The 10,732-nt window shown below is 38.9% G+C and overlaps 1 pseudogene; it reads right to left on the reverse strand.

The window, feature by feature from the left end:
* Positions 1-2,743: 2,743 nt before the first annotated feature.
* On the reverse strand, positions 2,744-8,262 carry LOC118837363 (annotated as a pseudogene).
* Positions 8,263-10,732: the final 2,470 nt, after the last annotated feature.

Consider the following 10,732-nt stretch of genomic DNA (forward strand, 5'->3'; position numbering starts at 1 on the left):
GTAGAAATGGGGAGAAAATTTGTAACTCAAAATCTTGTGGAAATCAAGGTTAAAAACTAAAATATTAAATAAAAATTATTAAATTAAAAAAAGATATCATGGGGTATTGTTTCTATCTACAAATATCTTCAAGCCACAATAGTTGGGTATGTATATCAGTATGGCAAGATTCACGATATCAATGGTGACTGTAAATATACCTGTATGGTTCAGTATCACAGAATATTATAAAAGACTCTCCACATAGAAGGCAGAAGAAGTAAAACATTTATTCAGACACCAGAGGATCAAATCCCAAAACCAATAACTCCAACTCAACATAGCAGCAATTGTATCCCAAAACCAGTAAGTCCACTTCATTATAACAGCAAGGAAATTAAAACACAATATCGCAGTTGGGAGCCAAGCTGTCCTGTGACCTTCCCTTCTGCTGGGGCCTTCCCATAAACACTCACTCACAAATCCTAGTTGTCTGCTTGCCTGTGTCCTCTCTTCCCCAAGTTCTGGGAGCTTTCAATTCTGAGAGCCCTAGCAGTTCTCTCTCTGTCTCTCTCTGCCTCTCTCTGTCTGTCTCTCTGTCTCTCTCTGTCTCTGTCTCTGTCTCTGTCTCTCTCTCTCTCTCTCTCTCTCTCTCTCACACACACACACACACACACACACACAGAGCATTCTCTCTGAGCTTAAGGCTACCCTGGGGGTATATGTGTATATCTATCTATCTATACCCTAAAAAGGGTATGCCCTTTTCAGGGCCTGAGGGCTTTGCACCTCTTGTGACCTAATTAGGAAAAAGGTGTGGGCCTGGGGCTTCACACCTAGTTAGCAAAAGGTTATGAGCCTTACTACAAACAAGCTTCCCCTAATCAAGCTTCCCTTAAGTAGCTCCACCTGAAGTCTATTAAAGGATTAATTACATTAACACCACAGTATGAATGGGTAAACTTTAGTAGAAATAAAAGCATATTAATCTTGCCACAGACCATAATGTGGAGCACAAAGAGCTTATTAAATATTTGTTGATTCATCAAGAGGCTTGTAAGATAATATCTTCCAATGTAATAATTTCCTGATCCTTTATATGACTCATTTCCTTGTGTCATGATATATCTAAATCTTACCATACAATGATTTGGATAATAGAAAATCTTTTTAGTGTCCTAAAAGTTCACTTTGAAGCTAAGGAGTCTCCTGAAGGCTAAGGTAAAAGCTGCCCTCATTCTTCCAGAATTTTCCAGAATTCTATACCAATACTGTTTATGAGAATTCCCCTATTAAAGAGTGAGTTGCTTGATAGCAGAATTTTTTTTTTTGCTCCCCCGTTTTATTTTTATATCTCCAGCACTCAGTACATTCTAGTACTCAGTACTATTCAAGGTAAAGCATTGTACTGAGTGCTAGAGATACAAAAAAGGGGGGTGGCATCCCTTGCCTCACTTCCTAAAGAGGCCTATTCACTGAATGGATGTTACCTCACTCAAAGTGAGAACCTGAAAACACCTTAGCCTAAAAGGGCCAAGGTGTCCCCTTGCATCCCGGGTCATCTCCAGTCATGTTGATGAATGTCTGGCCACTAGACCCAGATGGCTCTGGAGGAAAAAGGGAGGCTGGTGACTTTGCAGAACCCTCCCTCACTCAAATCAAAGTCAACTGCAAGTCATGTCATCATCTACCTAATGTCATGGTGCTCTTTGAGAATGAAGGACAAACACAACAACAATGCTTTACACATAGTGGGTGCTTAATGAATTCTGCTAGATTGACTGAATGTTCTGCATATTCTCCAGAATGATTCTCATAAATGCCAGGCATTTGGACTACAGCCCTTTTGTTTGACCAGTCACAATGATTTTTGTTACTTCTTCATAGCAGCACAGGGAAGTATGAAGCAGAAAGCATAAGAAAGAAAACTAGACCAGATACCCTACATTTATTCTCCTTGTTTCAACACTACATTTCCATTTATTGCAGAATGCTTTTTCTCTTTTTTGTTTTTGTTATCCCATAGCTCTTCCTTAAAGAGTTAAGAGGTAAGTAGGATTCTCTACTCTCCTTCCCAATAAGCCTAGGTCATGGTCCATAAGGATTTGGTGTGCAAAGCATGTCACTTCCCAGTGACAAAGCATAGCATGTCAGAATCCCAGAATTTTGAGATGGAAGGAAGGAGTCTCGGAGGCTTTCTAATTCAAATTATATGTGAACAAGAATTCCAGTCTTTTCAATCATGGCTTCTGACTGGTCTATAATTCTCTCTGTCTCTGTCTCTCTGTCTGTCTCTCTCTCCTTTCTTTCTTCTCCCTCTCTCCCTGTCTCTCTCTTTCTCTGTCTTTCTATCTCTCTCTCCAATTTAATATTCATGCTGCTAGTTTTATAGGACTATGCCATACTCTTTTACCTGCCTTTGAATTCATCTTCTTGACATATATTTTTGTTTGTTTATTTATTTGTTCTTGGATGCAGCTTTCAAATGTTTTATTCACTCCGTTGGATGTACTATAAATAAGTGTGTTCCACTATGAATAGGAATGTTATAAGTCCTGTAGATGAGTGGGAATGGGCTTGCTGAAGACATCTTCAAAAAGGTAAAAACTTAAAAAACAACCTGGAGGCTGAAATACGGTTCTTTATATAATGTCCCTTGTTTAAAAAAAATAAAGAAAGAAAAATAAAGAAAATAAAAGGAAAGAAGGTGAGGCCCACAAGATGATTTATTTCGGTAACACATGCTAGTCCTTGGTGGCCTTCTCTAGTGCCTCTGGGCTCTCAGACTTCCTTCTTTCTCCTCCTTCTTCTCCTTCACTTACAGCTCTAACAACTTCTCCACCATTTTGTCTGTGCTGCTTTCTTTGTCTGCTCCTGCTCTTTTCCCTTTCTTTTGCCTCATACCTGCATTCTCCAAATTTTGCCTTGCACTTCTTGGCATTTTCTGCATTTAGGAATTGAATAGCCAACCATTCAGGCTTGGGACTTTCATCAGCAAAGTTAGCATGTGTGTTCTAGACCCTGTCAATGCCTGCGTTGGGCTTCAGCTCCATCAATGGTGTTTTACAGTGATTTACCCAGATCTTTAGAGTTTTGTTCCTTCTCATGAGGAGGTGCATCGTCCCTTTCTCTTTGTGTTTCAGCAGCATCATGTTACCAGGCTCTTATTCTTTCTTTCCATTCTAGAAGGTCATTTTCAGATGCAAATCAGAACAAGTTGGCCTGCATCTTAAAGAACTCTTCTTTAGCTTCTTCAAGGCTCTTAATCTCCTGCTCAGGAAGAGGCACTATGGGTTCAAACTGCGGACCATGGTTCTAGTCATCCATATTCTCTGTAGAGGTGTCGTGTTTGTCATAAGCTTCCTTGGCGGAGTGGAGGATATGCCGCAGTGCAACAGTGCTCGGTCCAGTCCGGTCAGGTGGGGTCTGTACCTCATCTGGTGCTGGCGCCTCTTCTGGCACTTACCTTAGCTCAGCCCCACTGCCCACGCGGGCAACCTGGGCCCTTTGGCCTCGGTAGCGGTAGCGGGAAACACGCCCCCATCCCCCTCAATATATATTTTAAAAATCTAAACTGGTTAGTAAATTCCCAGTACACCCACATCCATCTCCTTAGATAAGTCCCGTATTTCCAAAATTAGACATAACAAAGGTTCACAATTTCTTATTCAGTATCTTTCTTGTTCTTTGCATATTGAAATATTTATTTACTGATGATTATCTAGTTTCCATTAAAAGATTAAAATCAAAAAGCAAAGAAATGCATCTAGGGCTCAATTAGTGTGAACCATGAATTCTATGAAGTGGTCACATGTATCTTAATTAGTTCTATTTGAAGTTTTAATAACATAAAATAAGGTAATTGCTCCCAGCCCAATGAAAATATATAGTGTAAATTAAAATAATTCAGTTACTTCTCCAGAAACATTGTTTGTACTAATTGGGACCTAGCTATTGTTCCCATTAATTCTGTGCTGACTTCCTCTGTACAACTTTGTGGGCTAAGTTCCTACTTAATATTGTTCAGAAGGCTTTGGAATCTGTTACTCCCAAATCAATGATCTATGTTATATTATGCCCAGTTTTCCTTTACTTCTCTGTTATAAACTCTAGCATAGAGTGGACACTTAGGTACTTCCCCCCAAAGCTTCCCATTCTTTTCACTCTAGCAACATTTTTCTTCCTGTTAGTGAAAGTCATATCTAGAATTCAGAGTCTCATGATCTCTTCCACCATTTAAAAGATAAAATTATCATTAAGGCAAATAAAAGAAGCTAATAGCTTCATAGTTTTTGGCAGAGAAAGATTCAACAGATGTCTGGATAATTGAAGTTCTTCGTTGCCATTATGTCAGGCACCTCTGCCAAGATTATAATGCCATTTTTCTGTCCAAGTAGTTTGTATGACAAAAATTGCTTTTTTTTCTCCCTTCTTTGATCTTAATCCAAATGCTCCTCCAATTCTCACATGCAGGGTCATATTTCAGTCATAGGATTTATAACAATGTCTCAATGATACTTGTTAGGTCAAATTGACTTCTTTGCATTGGGATTTATAGTTCATCATGTTTGTTGCCTAAATTTGAGTACTTGAGTATAGACATTTGAAGCTATGTTTTTCCTTTATTTCCTTTGTCTTTTTCTTAAGCACTGTCTTCTTTTTTGTGTTTTGTATTCTGTGAATATCTGAGTATGTGAGCCATTAGTCCTCTTTCTTCATTGTTGTGACTTTTTTATATACAAATAGCTTTCTTCCTCCTATATTTTTATATTAAAGTCCTTTTTATTTCATTTGCAGGTGAATAGTAAATATATTCTTTACATCCTTTGCTATTAACAACCCATTCTGGGATAAGAACCTATCATTCTTTTATCTTAATCCTCTGAATCCCATTCTCAGACAACAGCTTTTTAGTTGTTCATTTCTTAAATCAGTTCTTCTCTTCCGTATCCCTTGTCTCCACTGTATAATAGTGAGGCAACCTTTTGCTCCTATGGCTTTTAGTTTCTTGCCCAATACAGTCATATTTAGCAAGATGTGAAAGGTTCCTTCTCACACTACTGTTTATGCCCTCATAAATCAGAAAGAATGGGTAATAGTCAACTATTTCTAACAGTTTGGGTAGTATTTCTGTTATGTCACTGATATTTGCCCCAGAAACACAACAGAACTCTCCATTGTTATTACCAGGATACCAAATATCTGGCTTTGTACTTCTGAGTGGAGAATTACCAAACACCATAACTTTTTTGTTCTTTTTCTGATCTGTACTGAATATTTTTCTTTATAGCTTCTGTGGCTTTATTTTATCATTCCCTGGGAGATGTACAGTTGCTTCCTCTGCAAAGCATCTACCTCCTTTGTCTTCTTAAAGATCCTCAAATTTCTTTTTCTTACATAGAGATATATACTTTTACTTTTCTTTGCCTTTTCCTTGGAGTAGCATCCTTCAGTTCTTCAATCTCTTGACCTAGATTAACTTTTCTTCTCCCATGGTAGATGATTTTACTTCACTGAAGCCCTATTTCCATTGTTTGTCTGGGAACACTTGTTTGTTCCTGACAACTTCCTCTGTGGAGAGAGGTTGATCCTTTTCCCTTTCCCCAGTAGGAAAGAGAACAGACAATATTGGAAACTTCAACAGCATATACACAAGGGACAGGCAAATCTACTGGACTAGTTATTTCAGTGGTATAGGAAATTTATGATGTGGAAACTTAGCAATATCAATCGGCACCTTCTTTGTAATTTGTATTCTTAGACAGTTACCGAGAGTCTAGAAAGTTAAAGGACTTATCCATGGTCATAGAGTCAGTAATTCAGAGGCAGGAACTGAATGTATATCTTTCTAGCTTCATGGTCAGCTCTCTACCAACTACTATGATGCCTCTTCACACAGTGCAATTCACTGCAAAATTCTACCTTCTCTCCTTATTGTGATTCCAAGAATTGTATTCTGGGCTATTTTTCATCAACAATTTTATCTGCTAAGCTTTTCATTAAGACGTTTGTAGTTTTTTAAACCCTTAACAGCTTGACAACTACACCTAACCTCCTTTCCTTTATCATAACCTATTTCTTTTTTAAGCATTATTTTATTTTTTGGTAAATATTATTTTTTTTTCAAATTACATGTAAAGATACTCTTCAACATTCACTTTTTATGAGATTTGAGTTTCAAATTTTTGCCCTTCTTTGCATCTCCCCTCCCCAAGACAGCAAACAATCTGATATAGTTTATAAATGTACAATCATGTGAATGTATTTCCACATTAGTCATGTTCACAGCAATTTTCTTCAGTGGAAAGATGAATTGAGAAATTTAATTTTGAGAACATTGAGAAAGAAAAATAAATCGACAAAACCCAGGTATCAATTGTTTATTCAATAGAATCACACTATTGCATACTCATACCTTGGGGATTTATTCTAGCTTAATCTGTCCTCATCAAGCAGTTGCGATACAAGGTATTTGAGAGTTTATTTTCGGCTCCATTATGTGTCTAGCAAAGAGGTTCCAAACAAGAAATAGCAAGTGAATTCTAGTGTCAAGTGGAGGGCATAGTGTGCCCTAAGTTTAATAAAGTGTGTTTGAATATGTAAGTTTCCAAGGCGGAACATTCCCAGTGACTATTAAACATACTTGTGATATATACAGCAAGTAAGCCATATGGTAAAAGCTCAAATACATTCTCTCTTTGTTCTGATTTTTTTAATCTAATATATGTTATCAGCAATAAAACTGGAATAATGTCTTTTCATCTCTGTTGGTATCTTTAGGAGGTAGGAAAAGCAATCATAATCCCAAATGCCCTAGGAAAGTATTGCTTATGTTGTCTATTTACTCACACATCAGCTATGTATATTTGATGCTCATTGGATGATGCATGGTCCCTGTAAGAAATGGGAGGAGGAGTTTTGTTTCCACAGAACTAAAGGTGTACTCCCCTCCCCTGCCCCAGCTTTAGCAGAAACCAGGCCTCAAGGTCAGTCAGGTGAGAGGTCATAGGCTTGTACGCATGCTCATGCTTTTTGAGAAGGCAGTCAAGAGAATTAGAGAGGCCAAATCCCTTGAACCAGTTCAAGCTTATCTAGGGTCTGGTCTTGGTCAAGAATCCAGGCCTACTGATTTGCATAATTTGCATATGTTAAAGAGGGAAAGTAGGGGAAGTAAAAGAATGTAGTTTAATCCTAATCTAAGACTAGGAAAATCTAATTAGCTTCACTTTTGCTTCTGTATCCTTATTAACCTACTTATATAAACTGTATAACCTAGGAAAACTATGTAAAAAATAAAGATTGTAAACTAACCGTAACTCTAGCAGGAGTAGAGGGAATGGTTACCCCTGCTCCTGCAGCTGTAGCAGTGTGAGTGTTCCAGTGAGCATTATACCCGCTCTCTCGAGGAGCGTAATAAAATGCCTTCCTCTGCTCACTCTGGTCTTGAGTTCTTTGGGTGAGAATGGGCAAATCATATGGATCTTCCTAAGGTCAAGTGAAGGAAAGCAATGGGCAGTGGAAGCTTGTCCCAGGCTTACTCCCTGATCTTGCCTTGGGGTGTCCTGTGATCCCCACTTCAGTGTTAAGAGGGCTACCACTCCGGATTCCCTTGGGGAACCCTGTGGTCTGCACAGCCTTCTTAAGGGGACACCACTTGGGACTTCCGGCCCTGTCTCGGGAGCTTTGTGATCTTATCGCCGTCCTAAGGGGCCATCACTTGGGTCCTCCTTAGGGTCTGACCCCTAGGAGGCCCTGTGATCCCCACAGATTAAGGGGGGGATACCACTTGGTCTTCCTCTGGGAGTCCTGTGGTCTGCACAGCCTTCCCTAGGGATTATCACAGGGTTCTTCCTCAGAATTTTGGCCTTGCCTAGGAAGTCCAGTGATCCCCAAAACCACGTTTCTCACAGTCCCACAGCTTCTAAAGTTCCAACTACATATGTGGAAATTATTGCCATAATAACATCTGCCTTGACTCTTGGGAACTTCCCTATATTTGGATTTAAACTATAAAGATTTTGCTAATAATGATAATTATCTAACAAGCATAATCTATGCAAGAAAGTTAAATTTTCATGAGCTGAAAGATCAAGAAATGCACTTGCAGTGTGATATAATAGTTTAATAAGGTGATGACTCTTATTTGGGTGTTTTAAAGGTAGAACCTACAGTATGAGTCTCATGCCACAGGATAGTAAAGTTCACACTGATTGCAATGATGAAGAAATATAGTTTAGTGGAATAATCACTGTTGAAAGAGCCGGTTTCCATTTTCAGCTGCATGTTAACCTTGTCTTCATTTTCTAAAAGTTCAGGATGAGGAAAAAAAAGGAACAAACTAAACAATTAAAAAAAAAGCCCCACCACCAACTGAACAGTCCTACCTTCTTTCATATGTTAATATGCCATTGCAAGCAAAACCTTTGGGTTCAATCTCTCAACACCACTTGGACTTGTGGGTTTCCTGAAGTCATCTATCAACCTTTTTTCTTCGGGATTCAATGAGGAATTTTGAGGGACCTTGGGGAGGGGGTCCTTGAACTCTCATGGACCCCCAAATGTATGCTTCCCATGTATTATCAGATGATATCAACTCTCCAGCCAGACAATTAGCTTTTAGAAGCAGATATTTAGTATTACAATATTATAATGCTAAAAATTGTTTTTTTACAAAACACATCCCCTCACCCAACCATAGTGCATCCTTTTTTTTTACAAGTATATTTAGAGTACACAGTAAAATGAACTCAAGCTCAGAGAATATGTATGACCAGGAAGTATTGATTGACATGGATATGAAAACCTAATTCTAATTTCTTTTTGAAATTTGCAGTTTTTCTGTGGTTCACAGGAAGTGGGAGAGGAGTTAAATAATCTATTTTTATTTACCTCCTACCCCATCAAGTAATTCTCTCTGAGTAACATGCTGAAGGTGCTATATCCTAAGATTAGCCCATGACTAGAATTCCTGAGTCTGTTTCTTTTTTTTCTCTTAAATCTAAGCCCCATTATAGTTTTTATGTTTGCACCTAGATTACACATTTAATTGAATATTTGTGTAGTTCAACCAAAAATATGTTCTCCTTTAATAAAAGTATCAGGATATAGAACATTTTGTTAATTACTTTAAGTGGGGTGCGATTTATTGCTTGCTTCATTTTGCTACCTCCAACCTTATAATTCTATAGTAACCTTATATGTCTTTATTTTTTTGTCATTGTCATTCTCAGTCTTCAAAATCCTTTCACAAAATGAATTTCTTCATCTCTCCAAATCTACTTCATTTTATTTTTAAAGCAATTGATAGAATTCTATTTATACCTTTCTATTTGAGAAATCTCATTAAAGAAAAGACCTTGCAGAAGTGAAACATTCATTGAATGTATTATACTGTGATTTTGTCATATAATAAACTATTGGTGTCACAACTGGTACTTAAGGTTGGAGAGATGGCACAACATTGTCAGGGTTTCAAAAAACATCAACAACTGGATGGAACCATGAGCTAGGGGGAAAAAATCATCTCCTTTCATAATGACAAGTTAGCAAAGACATTACTAGTCAAAAGCATGGGGCTCATACTGCTCCTGCTCAGGAAAGAGGTTTGAGTGAGTTGCCAAGATGACTAACACAAAAGGAAAAAGAAGAGGGATGTGATACTCGTTTTCTAGGCCCTTTTGAAAACATGGTGTTGTCCCTTTGCATACATATACACTAATACATAAAAAAGGTGATAATGTAGATATCAAGGGTATGGGCACAGTTCACAGCAAGAACAAATGTTACCATGGCAAGACTGGATGGGTCTATAATGTTACTTGAAATGCTGTAGGTATTGTTGGAAACAAACAGGTTAAGGGCAAGATCCTAGCTAAGAGAATTAATGAGCATATTGAGCATATTGTGTTCTAAGAGCAGATAGCTACCTGAAGCAGGTAAAGGAAAATGATCAGAAGAAGAAGGAAGCCAAAAGGGGCAGAGCAAAGATGGCAGAGTAGAGGGAGGGACTCAGCTGAGCTCTCCCGAAACCCTTAGAAATACTTATTAAAAAAATTCTAAGCAAATTCTAAAGCAGCAGAACTCACAAAAAGACAGAGTGAAACAAATTTCCAGACCAAGCCAACCTGGAAGGTTGACAGGAAAGGTCTGTCGCACCAGTGAAAGCCATGCTAGCACAGACTGGGCCCCAGCAAACCCAGAGCATGCCCCGGGGGACTGAATCACTAACAGATGTGGTGGTTTCCAGAATTTTCAACACACAAACACCAAAGAGAATTTAGAAGGTCAGTAGGAAAGGTCTGTTGGACATGGGTCAGAGAGAAGCACAGTTCAACCTCAACCCCAGCACAGCCCTGGCCCCAGCAAATGAGGAGCAGGCCTTGGGAGTGACTGAATTAGCAGTGGTGGCAGTGGTGGTGGTAACTGCAGCAGTGACTGCTTCCAGAGCTCTCAGCCCACAGAAAATAACAGGTCAGAAGGAGATTACAGGGGTCTCTCTGCTGGCACTGAGGCAGGACTCTGTTGTTTTGCCCGTACTTGGATCTGGGTTGCAGTCTTGGGTGACAGTGGGGCAAGGAGGAGCACTGCCATGACAGTGGCAGCAGTGGAGAGGGAACCCTCCTCATAGTTCCAGGGCAAGAAAGAATGCCTGTGATTGCTCACAAACCAGAGCACAGACCAGGAGAGGAGTAAACACCTTTCCCTAGATCATACCACCTTGGAAGAACTGAAAACTTACAGATCCCTAGAAGTA

The sequence above is a fragment of the Trichosurus vulpecula genome, chromosome 2 (assembly GCF_011100635.1).
Source record: "Trichosurus vulpecula isolate mTriVul1 chromosome 2, mTriVul1.pri, whole genome shotgun sequence".
NCBI classification, from domain to species: domain Eukaryota; kingdom Metazoa; phylum Chordata; class Mammalia; order Diprotodontia; family Phalangeridae; genus Trichosurus; species Trichosurus vulpecula.